General features: G+C 39.3%; 1 long non-coding RNA gene across 1 annotated transcript in view; it reads left to right on the forward strand.

Annotated features, from left to right (window-relative positions):
* The window catches only part of LOC122559393 (uncharacterized), a 39,641-nt gene that overhangs the window by 7,952 nt on the left and 9,153 nt on the right, over window positions 1–22,536 (forward strand). The window lies entirely within an intron of this gene.

The following is a 22,536-nucleotide window of genomic DNA, read 5'->3' on the forward strand; positions in this document are numbered from 1 at the left end:
AACAAACTTTAGAAGGAAATTTTTGCTGATGCTACATAATGGCAAATAAATATGTAATGATACAATACCTGTCAGTGACTGAATTTCTGGAAATGATATCTACTTAGTAATCAGAAGTCTGTTAATTTGAATTATTTAAGATATTCAGCCTGTGGCTATGTAAAGTATGTTGCATCATTTGAATTATTATAATTGGAATTTTTAGTGCAAGTGACTGAATTAATAAGGACAAACTATATTCAAAATCTGAATTGTGTGCCAAAAATACTCAGCATTTTTTTTATGTTCAACACAGATGAAAATTGCCAAAGACCCCCACCTGAGTAAGTTAATGTTACTTCTCCTCTTCATAAGCTCTGTTACAGCCAATTCTTGATATCACGTAGAGTGTATCAAACGGATTGAAGACTGGCCATTTCTAATGATGGGAAGGAGACTTTTGCATCCACTTAACATATGGCTGACGGTGGTTGCAAATGTTTTAGCCTTGACTTTTGCACTAACATACTGGACTCCATCATCATAGAAGATGCAAATACTTGTGGAGCCACCTCCCCCTGCAGATTGTTTAATTGACCAGAACCACACTAACTGGTAGAAGGAGTTTGATCTGATTCACTGATCGTTTTACCTTTATTTCTGTCTACCACATGTTGCTTTCTTGTTTTAGCATGTCTGTAGTCCTGTAACACAACCTTATCACGTTGCTACTTCATTTTTAGATATGCTTAGCGCTGCCTGTAGCATGCTCTCCCACACTTCCTGTTGAATCAAGGTTGACCTCTCTTTTAATGGTAGTGGTGGTTTGAGGAATATGATAGGCCATGAGATTACAGATTTTGGTGGAATGCAATTCTTCTGGTAATGATGGCCCACAGTTTTGAGCTGCAAAACCTGGACTGAATCTTTCTCATTTACCATAGATGTAGTACCAAACAACATGATGAAGGGTATCCTCAATATAAAGATGGAACTTTGTCCCTATAAGGACAGTCCAGGCTGGAAACAATAAAGGCTATATGGACCCTGACAGCATTCTGCTGAAAGAATTATGCCCAGAACTAGCCACATCTCTACCAAGCCTTTCAAATATAGCTACAACACTGGCATTTACCCAGCAATGTAGAAGATTTCCCAAGTATGCCCTGTCCACAAAAGATAGGCAAAGTCTTATCCAGACAAGTCATACTATTATTCAGTTGTCAGAAAAAGAAAGTATTATCAAACAGCACTTGCTCAGCAACAAAATGATCATCAACTTTCACTTTGGTTTTATGCCAGAACCTTTCAGCTCCAGACATATTTGCAACATTTGTTCAAACATGGAAGAAAGAGCTGAAGTCAAGAGGCAGTGTGAAAGCGATTGTCCTTGTCAGTATCTGATTGAGTACGACATCAAATGACTCTAGTAATTCAATGGGAATTTGGGGAAATCCCTTCACTGGAGGGAGTCATGCCTAGCACAAGTAAAGATGGTTATGGTTGTAGAAGATCAATCATCTTAGACCCCAAGATATCACAGCAGGAGTTTGACAGGGCAGTGTCCTAGGCCCAACTTTCAGCTGCTCCATTAGTGATCTTCATTGATGTTTGCACAATGTTTGCATGATTTACTGCTCCCCAGGTACTGAAGAAATCTATGCCTGCATGCAGAAAGACTCAGACAACATTGATGAAGGGCTTATGCCCAAAACATCAATTTTCATGCTCATCGAATGCTGCCTGATCTGCTTTTCCAGCGCCACACTTTTCGACTCTGATCTCCAGCATCTGCAGTCCTCACTTTCTCCTTGGACAAATGATTCTTCTGCTTGGTACGATAAATGACAAGTAATAGTCATGTCTTGTAGTGACAGGCAATGACCATCTTACACAAGAGAGAATCTAATTATCTCCCCTAGCCCTCCAATAGCATTACCAACACTGAATCCTCTACCATCAATTTCCTGAGGGTTATCATAATCATAAACATCACTAGTCCATCTGTATGGCTAGGAAAACAGATCAGAGACTGGGAATTCTGCAATGAGTAACTCACAGCCTGATTTCCTAAAAGCATGTTCTCCATCTATAAAGTACATGTCAAGATGGAATATTCTTCACTTATCTGGATGAATCCAGCTCCAGCAACACTCAAGAGTTTGAAACTATTCCTAGGCTGCTTGATCAGAACCTCTCATATTAGCTGAAATACTCATTCCCTCCACCACTAGCATAGAGTGGCAGTAGTACGTAATATCTACAAGTAGTACGAGATAAATCTCCTTTAACAGCACCTTCCAAACCCACAATTTTCACCATCTAAAAGGATAAGGGCAGAAGATTTATGATATCACCCCTAACTGCAAGTTTCCTTCAGAGCCACACGTTTTTCTAATTTGGAACTATTTTGCATATCCTTCATTGTCACGAGGTCAATAATTCAGAATTTCCTTCCTAATAGCACTGTGTATATGCCTAGACCACAGAATTGCAGTAGTTCAGGAAAGGTCTCACTATCTTCTCATGAGCATTTAGAGAAGGACAAAATGCTGATTTTGTCAGCAGCACTGGTACCCGTGAATGAATAAAATAAAATTGACCCTCACACCCAGATATTCAGGTTATTTATTTGCTATTTCCTTAACATGTTTGAAGTTGCCTGAAGCACCTCCTTTCCATGGTCAAGTACGCAATGCCCCCTCAAAGTAAAAGCTCAATCGAATTCTTGTACCCACACAATTGACACTGAGGCAATACATATTGATACTTTATACTACAGCAATATTTTTAGTATTGACAAAATATTTTGATTTTTCATTAAATTGTCTGAAAATTACACCACACTTGAGAGACCATAATGTAACAAAACACGACTGGGGCTTTTAATTTTCAGATTCCATTATTTTTCATCTCCAGAGGGATTGCATACAATAATTGTTTTTATCCTGTGGTTCTTGCCAAAGCCAATGAGCTCATTCAAGAAATGAGGAATCACTACTCTGCAAAGGATCAAATATTACAATTACTCAAGGTTAATTCCCTATCCAGATATCACTTCAAGAGAAGTACCATTGCCCTGTAATTGAGAAACAGGTTTAGTTACAGACAAATGTCACAAGTCTTTCTGTGCATGTAAGCCAGGACATCTTTAAATCAACAAAATCCTTATTACTGTATTTTAAAAAACACAACAAATGAGCTGTTATTTTTGGCAAGTTTTCAGGCATCCAAGCTCATAAAGCTAAAGCTATGCAAATTATTTTAAGGAAGCCAGTAAGAAAGCTGTCTGGAATCTAAAATAAAATTAGAAATAGAATATGTGAAGTAAGCGACCACACAGTCTGTAAACACAGACTTTGACATCCAGCATCTCTAAGAGTGCAAGGACTTCCTGTGTTCCTTAAGGAATATATTCACTTCAGCTAAGTTATTCCCATTGGTTCTCTAACATGCACTGCTTCCTGGTTCATATTCTACAACCAGAAGTTGGCAAAATAAGCTCTTCATTTAAGAACTTGGGATATTTTATTAACCTCACGAAAGGTCTAAAGAAGTGGTGACTTACTGTGCAGTCTGTCTGTGCATACTAGTTCCGACTGATGAAGCTTGTTTTTTCTTCAGAGAGGAACTCCACACAGATCCAGCTCTCTGTGCAAGAACAAACGTATAATGGAACTTGATAAACTTTGTTTGCATGACAAATACCTTGTATGAGAAATCAATTCCATGAGCTAATCGAAGGATAACCCTGTGCTATTTTTCTCACATTGTATCTTATATTTAGCTGAAAAAATCCAAAATCTCCCTGACAACTAAATATGCCTGAAAATGATGATGACATAAATCTGGCATATGTCCTTTAGAGCAGTAGATTAAACTGGCTTAAGATGTCATCTCATTTTCTCAATGGCATCTGAATAATGCATATAATTCAGCATAGAATGGGGATATACAACTCTTGACATTTATAGAAAACTGTCTCTTGTAAAATCTATTATCTCTAATTCACCTTCAACTCATTGTACAAAGATTTGTAAATCGTAGCTGTAACTTTAAGCTCCCCATCCATTTCTGGCTGTGGTCATGCACTTTTAGTGATACAAAATACTATGTATGACACATAGCCCTTCCAAATATAATAAACCAGCATCTATTGAACTATCAACTGGGGTTTGGAATTCCATCCGGTTCCTTTGAAAATGCAGGTATCCAAATATGTTCAGCTAACTTTAACAGCAGAATCATCTTCACAAAAGATCTGATATCTCAAACTAATTGAATTGTATAAAATTTAGCAATGTGGCAAAAATTTCAGATTACAGAATGGGAAATTATGGCACCCTACAATATAGGCACCTTATGACCAATATCAGACACCGTCACAGAGCACTATAGTGTCTATTGCCCTTATACAGCATTTAGTAAAATTGTACTATTTCAAGCAGCTATCGCAACTCAGTTAAGTCGGACCTTATAACAAGCCTTATCTTGAAAATAAAATACCATGCAAGGAAAGCTGCTCTTTCTGCTCAATCTTTAGGAAAAAAATGATTAATACCATCTTACCTCTTATGCAGGCTTGCAATTAACCATATAAAATATCACTTCCTACATTTCTCTCACCATTGTTGTGGGTATCAATCATTAGACTTTTGGGAAGTAAGCCTTCTTACACACTAGTATTGTTCGTAACTAAACAAACAGCATGGTGCCCACAACTCCACATCCGATAATAGTCACTAATCACAGCTATCAGGAATCTTGATTCTTCTCAATGAAAGCCTAACAAGCCTTGTTGAAATTCTGTAATGCTAAGAAGGAAGATAAGTGTCCGTCTTTGCATACAGTTTCTGTTGTAACCAGGATCTGTTTGATTATTTCTGAACAACAAATTCCAAGCAACTACAAAAAATAATTATAACCTTCTTGATCTTGCAGAACACGGCATTTTTTAGAAGGTTTATCTCATTAATTTTCTTCTTATCCCTCCAAAAGTCACACAGTAAACACATTTTGTTTTAAAATTTTTATCTGAAACATTATTATACAAAGGCTACATAAAATTAATTAAATCCATGTCTTCACAAGTGATGGTAAAACTTACCAGGTCTGCCAGCTAATCCAAGATAATTCAGAAGGCGAAAGGGCCTTCAAGCTGCTTACTTCCTTGGCAGGTTAACAGGCCCAGACCCAGCAGGTCTGGCCATCAGTGCACTAACCCTTTCCTGAGGCATTGCTTTCCAGCTGGGTAGGAATTCAGCAGAGGAGCAGAGGTCACAGTTAATGCCATCTTGCCTTGAGGCATCCAGCCTATTCATAGAACAGCCCTCTTTGTAATCAAAACTGGAGTGAAAAATGAAGCGAAAATGAAACGAAAGTATTCAGAAATTTTTGTACTTCTTAAATAATAGCATGGCAGTTAAGTTCATTTATTTTAATTGCAAAGACATTGGTTTTAAAAGCGCTGCTCGAACATTATTTTAGTAAGTTGTTCAGCTCAGTATCTTTTATCATATCTGAGCAGGGTGACATGCTTTAGGAATTGCTTTGAAACAGTAAAGCATTTTAATTTGCATGGAATTTTATTGATTAACAGACTTGTTAAATGAATGATTTTTATTCATTGCCTTTAACAAAACACTTCTTAACTTACTTCCATTAAATAAGGGCTTTGTCATTTAATTATTATTTGTGGACGTAAAGCAATTGAAGTACAAAAATAAACAGTTTTCCTCACAAGGTGAGTTAATCAAATGACCGTGCACAATGAGTTATACTGTAATCATAATACGAAAATAATCTCTAACAAATCAGAAACAACAATAAAAATAAGATGTTTTTAAGTGAGAATTTGAAATATTTGTTTTGAGGTTCCATCATTTAAAACCTTTGCAACTCTAAATGAATCAAGTTCCTCTGAATCAAAGCTACTCCTGAATTATGAGATTGCTGGTGTAGGTTCCACAGCAGCAACCAGATGTTGCACCATTCAAATTTAATATTTTCTCATTGGGTTCATTACACTTTACTACTATTCTTTATCGGCAGTCTTGACCTTTCAAAAACACATTCAACTCCTTCCAAGTTTTTTTCTTGAATCTTCCATTTTGCATGACCCTAAACACAGCAGTGGCTGAATAACACTTTAAAATTTCTTTAGGGGCTTCTCCACCTCGGGCACCATATCGTCAGCAGAAGCTCGATGGTAACCCCATGGTCAGTAGATGTGGTGAAGGATGGGTGGAGGTAAAGGAGAATCGCTGATGAAATTCCATCCATCGAGTCTAATGGCCTGAACGCTATTATGGCAAATTATGAAAACAGTATTTCCTAAAGAAAGTACTGATCAAAGGACCAAAATCACCATATGCAGGAATTTTACCTGCAATATATGTACAATTAACCTCAGAAAACAGGAGCAGGAATTGGCATTCAGTCCTTCAGGCCTGCTCGGTCATTCAATAAGATCATGGCTGATCGTTTAACTTGGTTATCTTTTCCTGTTTTCTTCCCATAACCATTAGTCCCTTTAGCTCTAAATTCTATATATAAATCCTTCTTGAAAACATTCAATATTTTGATCTCCACAGAATTCCACAGGTTCACACTCTCTCCTCATCTCAGCCCTAAATGACCTGCCCCATTTCCTTAGACAATGACCCCTGGTTCTGATTCCCTGGTCATCAGGAACACCTTTCCTGTGCTTACCTTGTCCAGTCCTATTAGAATCTTATAGATTTCTATGAGATACCATTCATTCTTCTAAACTTCAGTAGATACAGTCCTAATATAACAATTGACTAACTTTCTTTTCTTCTTAGCCCTCCTGTTTTCTTTCAGCTAAGTCACCTTGCTGTGGTTCTTCCCATGAATTGGTGAGTAAATACAATGAGCAGTGTGGAGCCAAGAGACAGAGTCAATAACGATCCTAGCTTTAATCCCTGCTCTGGAATTTGTTAAATTATGTCAGTGATACAGATGGTACAATTGGTCTTGCAACTCTGTGCTGCGAAGGATAAAGAAAGTCACAAATCTTCCCACCTGTGTTCAATGTACTCTCTAAGCTGTGTGGCTGCTGCAGCCCCTCTGACATTCCACACAGGCCAATCGGCACCAGCACAAGGCTTAGAGGCCAGAAGGCACATCAGAGGGAATGCTGTCTATGTTCATTATTCAGTGTCTTCTTAGGTAAACAGACCAAAACTATACAGTACACCAGGTCTTTGTCACTGTGACCCTATTATGATACTTGTTCACTGTCATATTCTAATCCCTTTGCAGTAAAGACCCATTTGCTTTCCCAGTTGCTTGCTGTACCTGCAAATTAATTTCTGAAATAGGCTTAGAAGAATACCCACATCCATCTGAGTAACAGTTGCTATTTGTCAAATAGTATTCATTTGTTAAATTCATGTATTCAAACTCGATGATACATCAGTGAACTCAAGATAATCATACCATTCCCATAGTGCAGAAAGTGCCTATTGATACTACAGGGCAATTTAGCATGGCCAATCCACCTAGTCACTGTTGTGATATAAAATATGCAGCAGTATACCACAAGTTCTCACAAACAGCATTTTTTTTTAATCATTCATGGGATGTGAAGACCATTAGCTAGGCCAGCATTTACTGCTTGTTCCTAGAAGCCTTTGATAAGGTGGCAGTGAGCTGCTTTCTTCAACAAACACGGAAAGAACAATACTGGCCAGGGGACTTAACTACAACCACAGGGACGCCAAGACAGCAGACTTCCTAGCAGCACTAGAATGCACACTCAGGAACAATGGACTGACAGAAGAGACATAACAAACAGTGAGACAAACTGTCGTACCTATGATAATAAGGAAAAGACAAACACAAAACCTCAACACCAAGGAGAGGGTAGCACTGAAATCACTAAGAAACGATAAGAACATAATCATACTACCAGCAGATAAAGGCAGAATGACGGTCATCCTAGATAAATCTGATTACATCCAAAAAGCACAACAACTACTTACAGATATCAACACCTACCAAATGAAGGAATTTGACCCCACACCACAACTCACCAATAGGATAAATAACACACTAAGGAATCTACAAAAAAACAGACAGATAACCAGAGCTGACCTACAAAGAATGAAACCGGAAAGCAACAACACCCCCAGATTCTATGGATTACCTAAAGAACACAAACCAGACATCCCACTCAGACCCATAGTATCACTACCAGGGACACCATCATACAAACTGGCCAAAGAACTACAACAGAAACTGAAACACCTGGTCAGTGGATCCAAACACTCTATACAATCAACACAGGAATTCTTGGACATCATCAGAAATATACACATAGACAAAGAAGAAACCATGATATCATTCGACGTGACGGCACTGTTCACTTCGATTGACAAAACCCTAGCCAGAGAAACAATAGCCAACCTACTGGACATCCAGAACAGAAAACAGGACGCTGAACCTATCAACAAAGACGGCATACTTAAACTACTGGACTTGTGCCTCACAACACACTTCACATTCAACAACCAGATATACGAACAAATCAACGGAACACCCATGGGATCACCAATCTCAGGACTCATAGCAGAGGCAGTTATGCAAAGGTTAGAACAAACAGTCCTACCAGAAATTCAACCCAAACTCTGGGTCAGATATGTCGATGATACGTTTGTAATCATTAAAAACACGGAAATAGAAAAAACACACCGGATCATCAACGCCACACTCACAGGAATCCGATTCACTAGAGAGAAGAAGAAAAGGATAACCAACTCCCATTCCTAGACGTGATGGTACAGAGAACACCGAACGGAGAATTCACTACAAGGGTATACAGGAAAGCCACACACACAGACCAAGTCCTAAACTATGAAAGTAACCACCCCAACACACACAAATGAAGCTGCATCAGGACACTATTCAAAAGGGCCACAACACACTGCAGTACACCAGAACTGCAAAAAGAAGAAGAGGAACACCTATACAAGGTATTCGCCAAAAACGGATACCCGCGCAACTTCATCAACAGATGCCTAAGAGAAAGACCACGGAACGAGGACATACCACAACCAAAAGGACTAGCCACACTACCATACATCTGGAGCATCTCAGAACTGACAGCCAGACTACTGCGACCCCTAGGACTCATAACGGCACACAAACTAACAGCCACGCTCAGACAACAACTCACCAGAACGAGGGACCCGATACCCAACATGAGCAAAACTAATGTAGTGTACAAAATACCATGCAAGGACTGCACAAATAGGAAGACAGCTAACAATCCGCATACATGAACATCAACTAGCCACGAAACGACACGACCAGCTATCTTTAGTAGCCACACATGCAGACAACAAGCAACATGAATTCGACTGGGACAACACTACTATCATAGGGCAAGCCAGACAGAGAACAGCCAGGGAATTCCTAGAGGCATGGCATTCATCCACAAACTCCATCAACAAACACATCGACCTGGACCCAATGTACCAACTACTACAGCGGACAGCTGAAACTGACAACCGGAAGCGGCAGGGACAGACCACTATAAACACCGGAGGAAACATCAAAGAAGCGCTTCGCAGGAGGCTCCCAAGCACTGATGATGTCACCTAGCCAGGGGACGAAACGTTTGCAACAAAAACTTCCAACTCGGCGAACAGAACCACAAGAAGCTTTCTTCAGACTGTTACAGTCTATGTGCTGTAGGTAGACACACAATTCCACTAGGGAAGGAATTCCAGGACCCCTTCCAGCCACAGAAAAAGGCAAAGTTGTCCATATTTGTCCAGTGGCTCAATGGTCAGCATTGCTGCCTCACAATGCCAGGGACCTAGGCTCGATTCCAGCCTTGGGTGACTGTCTGTGTGGAGTTTGCACGTTCTCCCTGTACCTGCGTGGGTTTCCTCTTGGTGTTCTGCTTTCCTTCCACAGTCCAGAGATGTTCAGGTTAGGTGGATTGACCATGCTAAATTGCCTATTGTGTCTAGTGATGTATAGGTTAGATGGATTAGCCATGGGAAATGCAGGGTTATAGGGATTGGGTAGGAGGGTGGTTCTGGATGGGATGCTGTTTGGAGAGTCAGTCAGTGCACCAAGTGGCTTGCTTCCACACTGTAGAAATTCTCTTTTAATATGAGACTTCATGGTGTCTGGAGTTAATGTTGAGGACACTCAGGGCAAATCTATCTTGACTGTATACCTCTGCTGAACTTATCCTGTAATGGGACAGGACAGGAATAGTGGTGGCGATGACATTGCCAGTAAGGTATGATCCCACAAGTATGTCTATTGTTGCTTGACTAGTCTGTGAGACTTTGGCACTAGTCCCCAGATGTGAGTGAAGAGGATTTTGCAGTGACAGGGCTGCCTTTTCTGTTGTTGTTTCCAGTGCCCATGTTAGTGCCAGGTGGTCCGTTCAGTTTCGTTCCTATTTTTGAGAACTTTCCAGTGATTATTACAACTGAATGGCATGGACATTTCAGAGGGCAGTTAAACGTAACCACATTGCCACTGGTCTGAGTGCATAAGGTCCTAGAGGACAATAATGAGCCAGATGCATTTTTATAGTTTTACAAAACTTTTAATTTCAGCATTCTTTTATGGAATTCAAATCTGACCATCAATCTGTTTTTTAAACTGAGGTTTGCCAAAGGATAAATTTTGTCCAGAGTGCATGAGTAACTTTCTGCTCTTCCTCTAATGCAATCCTTTCAGTCAGCCTGGGAGTACATACAAACCTTGGAATGGCAGGTCATGCAGAAGATGTAATTTCTGATAGTGAATTGTTCCCTCAGTATTGACTGTCAGCCAAGATTTCTGACCTCAGATCTCTGATCTGAGGTCAGAACCCACAAGATTCTGACCTGAACCCACAAGATTCTGACTCAGAGAGGTGAAATTGAATACCCTCCCCTGTGGTGAATTTGAGTTGAGGGTATTTAACTGGGACAAGCATTAGTAATGGGTAGGACTCTGCTCAGTTTTGTGTTCTTGCTAAAGGAGCTGTGTTGCTTTCACAGCTGGATATGCTAATAAGATAAGAACCATGGTGAAATGATAGTCTCAACTGCTATGTGCAGTCCAACAGAAACATGCTAGATTTAGGAACCATACACAGTTATCTTGCAAGTTGTAGTCTGAACTATTAAATAAACCTAGATGATAATTTCACTTAAATGGAAATAATGATATTCAAACTGTGTTGCTTACAAATAACACAAGATATGCAACATGCAGTCAATGCTGGGGACTTTTTTTTTAAAGACATAAATAGAAAAACAAATTTGAAAAACGCAGGTGGAAGCTTTTGACAAGACTTGAAGTGTGGACCTTACATTTATGATGGCACTCCAGAAAAAAAAACAGAAATAGTGGGTACTTTATTCACATTTAAGGAGTTGGTTTGAATTGGTAGACATCAAAAGGCTTTTGAGACAACTCTCAAGAATGACTACTGCACAAAAAGACAAAACCAGTGTGAGACACAAAGAAATTTTGAACAGCAATGCAGAAATTAAAATTTAGTTAAGAAACACAGCAACCGAACTGATGACTCTTCACACAGAGTGGCCCTTACCAGAAGCAAGACCATTATAATCCCTTGGGCAGCAATAGCATTTGCAAAGGCAGGAAATATCAGCAAGATGACTGTCAAATTCTTGAACATGAATTAGAAGGCCAGAAATGTCCTATCCACTTATAAAACTCCTTAAATCAAATCTATGCTTGTTGCAAAGCCAGAGAAGCAAGCAATGAAATAAAGGTAGCTATAAAGGTAACAAAGATAAAGATAATGAGGGATTGCATAGAGTCAGCAACTCAGGCCTATCTCAGGAGGACCAGGGAGATCCTGCTAAGCTATGGGAAGTGCTGGAAGATCAATTTTGTGTAAAGTTAAAATTTAGAATTCGCTATCTAGAGCTGATGTCTTACAGGTAGTGACTGCAGGAATCAATTTATCAGTTTGTCAATAGATGCCATGATTATGGGCAACAAATGTGGAATACTCAACAACACTGATAGCGGATACATTAGTTGTTTTCCCTAGTGGTTTGAAGTATAAGAGTTACGAGTCTGACTGCAACTGTAAAAGGTGCTTGTTAGATCACATCTGGAATACTGTGAGAAATTTTGGTTCCCTTATTTAAGGATGGATATAATTTCATTAGAGGTAGTTCAGAGAACAATATCAAGGATGATTCTTGGTATAGATCAAATGTTAAACAGATTGGGACTCTACTCATTAAACAGAATAAGAGGTGATCTCATTAAAACATATAGGATTCTTAGGGGGCTTGACAAGGTAAATGCTGAGAGGACGTCTTGCCTCATGGAAGAGTCTAGGACCAGAGGGCATGGTTTCAGAATTAAGGGGCCCCAACTTAAGACTGAGGTGAAGAAGAATTTCTTCTCAGAGGTTTGTGAGTCTCTGTAACTCCTTGCCACAGATAGCTATGGGGCAGAGTTCTTGTATATATTTAAGGCTAGATAGATAGATAGATTCATCATCAGTAGAGGAATCAAGGGTTACAGAGAATATGGTGGAAGATGGACATGAGCGATGCAAGATAAGCCACAATCCTATTGAATGGTGGAACAGGCTGAAGGAGCCAAATGGTCTACTCCTATCTATTTCTTATGATGTTATGGTCTCAGAGTAGAACTACCTTTGATTAAAAAAAAACACAATTAGAAGCTTCTGCCACTATTAACAGAATTTGCCTGAAAATAATTGGCAAACTCACACTCAAGACCAGAGTTGACAGGGTATCCAGTGAAAACATCCTAACAGTCAGAATCCTGAAGCATATGTGCCTGGATCATTGAAAATCAATCAACAACATACAGCAGCAACATTAACCACATATAATGGAACCCCATCACCTGCATTTGTGCATTGACAGTGAAACACTACTATGGCAATTCTGCATCAAATATTCAATCTGGTAGATATGAGAAGGATATATATAGCAGGAATAGTAGGATTACTGTCTTGTACAGATGTTAATATTGTCAACAAGATACTAATCGCTGAAGAAGAGACCAAGAAAACTTGTATTGAGTCAGTCTAGAACGAGCAACAATTGTACCTGGACAGATATGACACCACAGGAAACTTGAAAAGGTGGTGCAGTATTGCACTTCAAAGAAGGTGCAATTCCACCAATTGATCCTCCCAGAAAGTGCAACGGTCACAAATAAGAGAAGGTGAGCTGGATCATATGAAACATAACAGTATGATCTGTTGTGTATGTCAGCACAACTAGTGAAGTTTTATTCCATGCTTAAAAAGGAAAGATGACACGGTCAGAGTATGTGTACATCCAGGATGTCAAATTATTTCTGTAAAGAGATAGCTATTAAAAAATCCTACTTTAGAAGAGTTCAATCCCAAACTCATAGGAATGAAGTTCTTCTGCAAAGTTGGTGAGTTCACATGGGAAACAAATCTCAAGATATCACTATTTACAGAACAACATTATGAAGATATTGCTTCGAGACACTACCTTTCAGTCTAGCTGTCAGTCAGGATCTGTTCAAGCAGCATATGGACAGAGTTTTGGAAAGTTCCTGGATTTCTGTCTTGCCGATTATCTTATGGTACTGGGCAAAACCAAGTCTACATTCACGAACTGCACCAGTTCACCAGAAAGACTCATCTTCAACAATAAGACACACCAGGTGAATGTCATTCAGATCATTATTGTTTTCTCTATCATGAGATAAATTGGGTTTGAATTTTGAAAGAATGTGACATTTAGAAAGGAGAGGAAATTGTGAAAAGATGGTGAAATGGAACTTTCCAAAGCTATCCATTAAAATTAGACAATTCAGAGGACTCTGGTGCTGCTAAGCAAATTGTTACTCAAGAAAAGATCGACTGTTAACAAACATAGTCCAGCATAGATACACCTTACCAGACACCTTACATTCCCCGGACTCTGACCCAATTACCATAACCCCCTCCCCCAGGACTTACCATGGCTCTCAGGACCCAAAAACCTCCTCTACCCTCAGAACCGAACACTCCCTGGCACACCAGACTGTACCATAGAATTGGGAGGTCATGTTGCAGCTGTACAGGACATTGGTTAGGCCACTATGGAATACTGCATGCAATTCTGGTCCACCTGTTATAGGAAGGACGTTGTGGAACTTGAAAAGGGTTCAGAAAAGATTTACAAGGATATTGCTAGGGTTGGAGGCTTTGAGCGACAGGGAGAGGTTGAATAGGCTGGGGCAATTTTCCCTGGAGCATCAGAGACTGAGGGTTGACCTTATACAGGTTTATAAAATGATGAGGGGCATGGATTGGATAAATAGACAAGGTCTTTTCCTCAGGGTGAGGGGGTCCAAAACTAGAGGGCATAAATTTAAGGTGAGAGGGGAAAGATTTAAAAGGGATCAAAGGACAACTTTTTCATGCAGAGGGTGATATGTGTATGTAATGAGCTGCCAGAGGAAATGGTGGAGGCTGATACAATTACAATACTTAAAAGGCATCTGGATGGGTACATGAATAGGAAGGGTTTAAATGGATGTGGGCTAAATGCTAACAAATAGGACAAGATTTATTTAGGACATCTGGTCGGCATGGATGGGTTGAACCAAAAGGTCTGTTTCTCTATGACTTAATGACTGTATGATATGATATATGAGTGGAATTAGGCCATTCGGCCCATCAAGTGTGCTCCACTATTCAAACATAGCTGACATTTTTCAACTCCATTTTACTGCCTTCTGCCCTTAATCATTTATCCCCTTACTAATCAAGAACTAATTAGATTAAGGGATAAATCAATAAGATTATAGTGACAAATATTTAAGAATACACAAAAGAAATGAGAAAGAAAAATTCCAAGGGGAGGAGCTACTATCCCCAGTTAATTCAAAAGTTAAAGATTGTATCAGACTTGAAGAAAAAGCATATAATCGCACAAAGATGTGTGGCAAGTCAGAAGAGAGATTTTAAAAAAGCATGACTCAAAGATTAATAAAAAGTGAATAATTAAAGTATAAGAGAAGACTGGCTAAAATATACAAAAAAGATGGTAAGCACTTCTGTGGTTATTTAGAAAATAAACCATTCACAGAATGAACGATAGTCTCATAGAAAATGAGTCTGAGGAGTTAATAAAGGAAAGTAAAGAAAGAATAGATGAATGCAATAAATATTTTGTTTCAATCCTCTCTGTAGACAATACAAGTAGCATGCTGGAAAATTAGGAAATGGAGAGGATGGAGCAGCTTATGCTCCACCGAAGAATGTCACTGAGGAAATTGTTGGAGCAGCTCGAATCCTAATAGATTTCATCCTATGGTCTTAAAGAATGTTGCTACTGAGATAGTTTGATGCATTGGTTTTAGTATTCCAAAATTCTCTTGATTCAGGGAATATTGCAAAATAAAAAAGATAGGAAACTAGCAACTGCAACTCTTTCATTTAAAAGAAAAGAAGATAGAAATCTACAGCTAGCTTAACATCTGTCATGAGGAAAATGTCAAATGAAATGGCATGGCATATAAAAATGTTTCAGTTAATCAGGGAGAGGCAGCATGTTTGTTTTGTGGAATGGCATTTGCGTTTAACCAATTTATCGGAGTTCTTTGAACAAGTAGCATGCACTGTGGTTAAAGGGGAGACAGTCGATGAACTGTGCTTCGATTTCTAGAAGGAAATTGTTAAGAAGTCGTATTGAAGGGTTTTGTAGAAAATAAAAAGTAATAGTGAGGTGTTAACATACTGGCCTGGGTAGAAGATGTCTAGTTAACAGGTAAAAAAGGTCAGCATGAATAGGTAATTTTCTGGTTGGTAGCATGTAATGAGTAATGTTCTACAGCAATCAATGTAGGGGTGTCAACTATTTTCCAATTTATATAAATGCCTTGGATTAAGGGATCAAAGATAGATTGCTAAATTTGTTGATGACACAAAGGTAGGTAGGAAAATAAGTTGTGAATAGGTAATGAGAAAGCTACATTGGGGTACAGATAGATGAAAAGAGTGAGCAAATATTTGAAAAATTGAGTATAATGTGAGAAAATGTGAAATAGTCTACTTTAGCATCAAGAATAAAAAGTATATTATCTAAATGGAGAGACATTATAACACTAAGAGCATCCACTACCTCCGTAGCTACTTCCTTTAATATCCTAGGATGCATCTCAGCAGGTCCGGAGGACTTATTGGTCTTTAACCCCAGTAGTACTTTCCCTAGCACTTTTTCACTAATGATAGTTATTTTATTTATTTCCTCTCCACCTTTTGTCCCTTGATTATTTACTAATTTTGGAATGCTATTAGTGTCTTTACTGTGAAGATTTATGCAAAGTGTTTATTCAACTCCTCTGCCATTTCCTGGTTCCCTATTATTATTTCCCAGCTTCATTCTCTGAGGGGCCTATGTTCACTTTGGTTCTCTCTTCTTTATGAATTTAAATAAGCTTTTGCTGTCCATCTTGTTATTGCTTACAAGTTTACCTTTAAAGTTTATCTTCTCCCTCCTTTGTTTTGGTTGTCCTTTGTTTTTTGAAACTCTCTCAATCCTCTGACTTACTCAAGTTTGTACCACTCAAACCAAATGCTAAATTTCACCACTGTTTCCAAGAAGATCTTTTATTCTGGAATCATTTATTAAATCTACCTCATTACATACTACCATATCCAAAATAGTCTGATTCATGTTAGATCTACAACATATTGTTCTAGGAAACTGTTGCAAATACAATCTATAAATTCTACCTCATGACTTCCTCTGCCAACCTATCTCAATCTCCATTTTGATTTATCTAACGCATCATTAATGTGCTGTCTTTGTTAAACACCCTCATTATCTCTTGATATATCCTCTGTCCCACCATATATTTACTATTAAGGGGCTTTCTTTTTTCCCCATTTTTATTTCTTATCTCCACACATAAGGATTCTTGCGATCCAAGATAATTTCTTGCTATCATACTTAGTCCATTCTCTACCAACAATGCAAACCCATCACCCTTTCCTGTCCTTTTGAAAAGTCACATAACATGGAATATTTAGTTCTCAGCTTTGATTATCTTGTAATCACGTTTCCGTAATGACTCTGAGATTAGACCAGCCATCCTGCACTTCTGCTGTTAATTCATTCATTTTGTTCTGAATATAATGTGCATGCAAGTAAAAAGCTATTAAGTTTGCCTTTTTATGTTACTATTTTTCCAATTTGATTCTATTTAAGTATTTACTAATACTTTTCTAACCTTTCCTGTCCCACTCTGGGTCGTTATTCAAATATCTGCCCTCCAATGCTGCCATAATTTCTTGCTTTATTAACCTACATTTCCTTTCCCAAACTCTCCACTCACTCTTGAATTTGTTTATAGCCCTCTCTTCAGATCTATTATTTAATTCATCAGGACACTGGTCCCAGCACGGGTTAAGTGAAGCCCATCCCACCAGAAGAGCTCCCATACCCCAGTACTGGTGCCACTGCCCCACAGACTGAAACACATTCCATCCATACTAACCTTTAAGTCACGCACTTAACTACTGAACATTATTTACCCTATGCCAGTTTGTTCATAGCTCAGGTAAGAATCCAGAGTTTATTACCTTGTAGATCCTGCTTTGTATGTTAACTCCGAACTGTTCAAAATCTTTCAGCAAAACCTTCTTTCAGGTCCTGCCAATGCCATTGTTACCAACATGGATGATAACTACTAGAACTCTCCTCTCCCTCTTCAAGTTATTTTCCACCTAGAGGAGATGTCCTTAACCCTGACAGCCTTTGGGATTCCTGCTCATGGATACAGAGCAGGCTAGGGTTAGGGAGTATGCATTGCTATCTGTAACCATAAGTTGTTAGATAAACCTGTGTGAGACCTTCAATGTAACTAAAGCCATATTACTAAATCTGTTTTCCTCAGAAATATTACAGCAACTATGTCATTTATATTAACAAATAAAGGAACAACTGTAATATTTAAATTCTAGCTTCTGTTATCTAAAGTTAGTTGACTGTCACAACATTTTTAGTTTTAGGTGAGAATGTGGAGTTGAGGCCACAGTCAGATCAGCTATTACTGATTGGTTGTCTAGGCTCGATGGGTCGAATGGCTTCCTCCTGCTCCTGATTTGTATCTTTGTAAGTTCAAAAAAGAGATACAGAAAAGATTTACAAAAGTGGCTACAAGCATATGGACAGATTTGAGGCACTGGAATTGTTCTCCTTGGAGGAGACTGAGCAGATTTGTTAAAGATGTCAAAAATCATAAGGAAGTATACAGAGCAGATAGAGATAAATTGTTCCTATTGGTGGAAGGATCAAGAACTAGAAGACATTGATTTAAGGTGATTGCAAAAAGGAAGCAGCAACAACATGTGGAAAAGCATTTATCATGCAGCAAGTGGGTAGGATTTGGAATCATTGCAGGTAAGTATGTGGAGGCTTTCAAGAAGGAATTGATTAATTACTGCAGAACACAGCATATAAGTCAACTTATAATATTTTGATCATTCTGAAACAGGAATCAACTTCCATGTCATGTATAAAAATGTGAATCACCGGTGTTGTTGTATATAGATGGTCTGCATTTGAAATGTGATTTAAAAAAACCAATACAGTCATAGAGTCATAGAGATGTACTGCATGGAAACAGACCCTTCGTTCCAAACTATCCATGCCAACCAGATATCCCAACCCAATCTAGTCCCACCTGGCCAGCACATGGCCATATCCTGCCAAACCCTTCCGATTCGTATACCCATCCAAATGCCTCTTAAATGTGGCAATTGTCCCAGCCTCCATCACTTCCTCTGGCAGCTCATTCCATACACGTACCATCCTCTGCATGAAATTGTTGCCCGAAAGGTCTCTTTTATATCTTTCCCCTATCACCCTAAACCTACGCCCTCTAGTTCTGGACTTACCCGACCACAGAGAAAAGACTTTGTCTATTTACCCTATCCATGCCTCTCATAATTTTGTAAACCTCTATAGGTTCACCCCTCAGCCTCTGACAATCCAGAGAAAACAGCCCCAGCCTGTTCAGCCTCTTCCTATAGCGCAAGTCCTCCAACCCTGGCAACATCTTTGTAAATCTTTTCTGAACCCTTTCAAGTTTCACAACACCTTTCCAATAGGAAGGAAATCAGAATTGCACGCAATATTCCAACAGTGACCTAACCAATGTCCTGTACAGCTGCAACATGACCTCCCAACTCCTATACTCAATACTCCGCCCAATAAAGGAAAGCATACCAAATGCCTTCCTCACTATACTATCTACCTGCAACTCCACTTTCAAAGAGCTTTGAACCTGCACTCCAAGGTCTCTTTGTTCAGCAACACGCCCTAGGACCTTACCATGAAGTGTATAAGTCCTGCTAAGATTTGCTTTCCCAAAATGCACCACCTCACATTTATCCGAATTAAACTCCATCTGCCACTTCTCAGCCCATTGGCCCATCTAGTCCAGATCCTGTTGTAATCTGAGGTAACCCTCTTCGCTGTCCACTACACCTCCAATTTGGTGTCATCTGCAAACTTATTAACTGTACCTCTTATGCTCGCATCCAAATCATTTCTGTAAATGAAAAAAGTAGGGGACACAGTACCGATCATTGTGGCACTCCACTGGTCACAGGCCTCCAGTCTGAAAAACAACCCTCCAACACCACCCTGTGTCTTCTACCTTTGAGCCAGTTTTGTATCCAAATGGCTAGTTCTCCCTGTATTGCGTGAGATCTAACATTGCCAATCAGTGTCCCATGGGGAACCTTGTCAAACGCCTTACTGAAGTCTATATAGATCACATCTACCGCTCTGCGCTCATCAATCCTTTTTGTTACTTCCTCAAAAAACTCAATCAAGTTTGTGAGACATGATTTCCCACGCACAAAGCCATGTTAACTATTCCTAATCAGTTCTTGCCTTTCCAAATACATGTACACCCTGTCCCTCAGGATTCCCTCCAACAACTTGCCCAACACTGAAGTCAGGCTCACTGGTCTATAATTCTCTGGCTTGTCCTTACCAGCCTTCTTAAATAGTGGCACCACGTTTGCCAACCTCCAGTCTTCCGGCACCTCACCTGTGACTATCAATGATACAAATATCTCAGCAAGAGGCCCAGCAATCATTTTTCTAGCTTCCCACAGAGTTCTAGGGTACACCTGATCAGGTCCTGGGGATTTATCCACCTTTACCCATTTCTAGACATCCAGCACTTCCTCCTCTGTAATATGGACATTTTGCAAGATGTCACCATCTATTTCCGTAAAGTCTATATTTTCCATATCCTTTTCCACAGTAAATACTGATGCAAAATGCTAATTTAGTATCTCCCCCATTTTCTGCAGCTCCACACAAAGGCCACCTTGCTGATCTTTGAGGGGCTCTGTTCTCTCCCTAGTTACCCTTTTCTCCTTAATGTATTTGTAAAATCTCTTTGGATTCTCCTTAATTTTATTTGCCAAAGTTATCTCATGTCCCCTTTTTGCCCCACTGATTTCCCACTTAAGTATACTCCTACTTCCTTTCTCCTCTTTTAAGGATTCAATCTATCTATCCTGTCTATACCTGACATATGCTTCCTTCTTTTTCTTAACCAAAACCTCAATTTCTTTAGTCATCCAGCATTCCCTATACCTACCAGACTTTCCTTTCACCCTAACAGGAATATACTTTCTCTGGATTCTCATTATTTCATTTCTGAAGGCTTCCCATTTTCCAGCCGTCCCTTTACCTGCGAACATCTGCACCCAATCAATTTTCAAAAGTTCTTGCCTAATACCGTCAAAATTGGCCTTTCTCCAATTTAGAACTTCAACTTTTAGATCTGATCTATCCCTTTCCATCACTATTTTAAATCTAATGGAATTATGGTCGCTGGCCCAAAGTGCACCCCCACTGACACCTCAGTCACCTGCCCTGCCTTATTTCCCAGAGTAGGTCAAGTTTTGCACCTTCTCTAGTAGGTATATCCACATACTGATTCAGAAGATTTTCTTGTACACACTTAATAAATTCCTCTCCATCTAAACCCTTAACACTATGGCAGTCCCAGTCTATGTTTGGAAAGTTAAAGTCCCCTACCATAACCACCCTATTCTTACAAATAGCTGAGATCTCCTTACAAGTTTGTTTCTCAATTTCCCTCTGACTATTGGGGGTTCTATAATACAATCCCAATAAGGTGATCATCCCTTTCTTATTTCTCAATTCCATCCAAATAACTTCCCTGGATGTATTTCCAGGAATATCCTCCCTCAGCACAGCTGTAATGCTATCCCTTATCAAAAATGCCCCTCCCCCTCCTCTCATGCCTCCCTTTCTATCCTTCCTGTAGCATTTGTATCCTGGAACATTAAGCTGCCAGTCCTGCCCATCCCTGAGCCATGTTTCTGTAATTGCTATGATATCCCAGTCCCATGTTCCTCACCATGCCCTGAGTTCATCTGCCTTCCCTGTTAGGCCCCTTGCATTGAAATAAATGCAGTTTAATTTATTAGTCCTACCTTGTCCCTGCCTGCCCTGACTGTTTGACTTGCTTCTGTTTTCAACTGTACCAGTCTCAGATTGATCTCTTTCCTCACTATCTCCCTGGGTCCCACCCCCCACCTTACTAGTTTGAATCCTCCTGAGCAGCTCTCGCAAATTTCCCTGCCAGTATATTAGTCCCCTTCCAATTTAGGTGCAATCCATCCTTCTTGTACAGGTCACTTCTACCCCAAAAGAGATTCCAATGATCCAAAACTGTGAATCCTTTTCCCATACACCAGCTCCTCAGTCATGCATTCATCTGCTCTATCCTTCTATTCCTGCCCTCACTAGCTCGTAGCACCGGGAGTAATCCAGACATTACTACTCTCGAGGACCTCCTTTTTAAATTTCTGCCACTCTGTAATCTTCCTTCAGAATCTCAACCTTTTCCTTTCCTATGTCCCTAATTCAGATTAAATTAACGTAAACTGTTTCACTAAACAATTTTACAAGGATGGCTTGAACAATAATGCAATGTTTTAAAATCTGTCAAATTCAATGAAAAGAGTATATCGAATTAAACTTGAGTCTTCTTGGCTATGGTATCATCATAAGGAGCCCATTCTGGATGATGCTATCAATTTCAGAATCATTTCTCCCTCATAAATGATCTTCCTCTCCATCCATTGAATTAGATGTTCTGCACTTTTTGAACAATCTAATGACAGTTCAGGATTTGATAGAGTCCCATGATTTGATGACAAAACCAATCAAATGTCAAGCAGGACAGCACACATATTTGTAAAGAGTTTTTCTCTGTCAACTATTATTAGTTTCATTCAGAATGAATATGATCCTCAAATGACTTGTTGACGCACACATCTAAACGATGAACTGTGAATATTAAACCACAGGTACAATTACAATTTGAGTGTTATTTCTTTGCGGGCACAGAATCTGAATATGTCCCACAGTAATGAGCTGTGTTCTTTGTGCTGACCACTGGAACACCTATTCTACACATTGACCAACATCTTCATTCCATCCAACTGTTGTCATGGACATGTACACTCAATGGAGC

Source organism: Chiloscyllium plagiosum, unplaced genomic scaffold, assembly GCF_037043375.1.
Source record: "Chiloscyllium plagiosum isolate Xiang-an unplaced genomic scaffold, Cpla_swu_hap1 HiC_scaffold_19, whole genome shotgun sequence".
NCBI lineage: Eukaryota > Metazoa > Chordata > Chondrichthyes > Orectolobiformes > Hemiscylliidae > Chiloscyllium > Chiloscyllium plagiosum.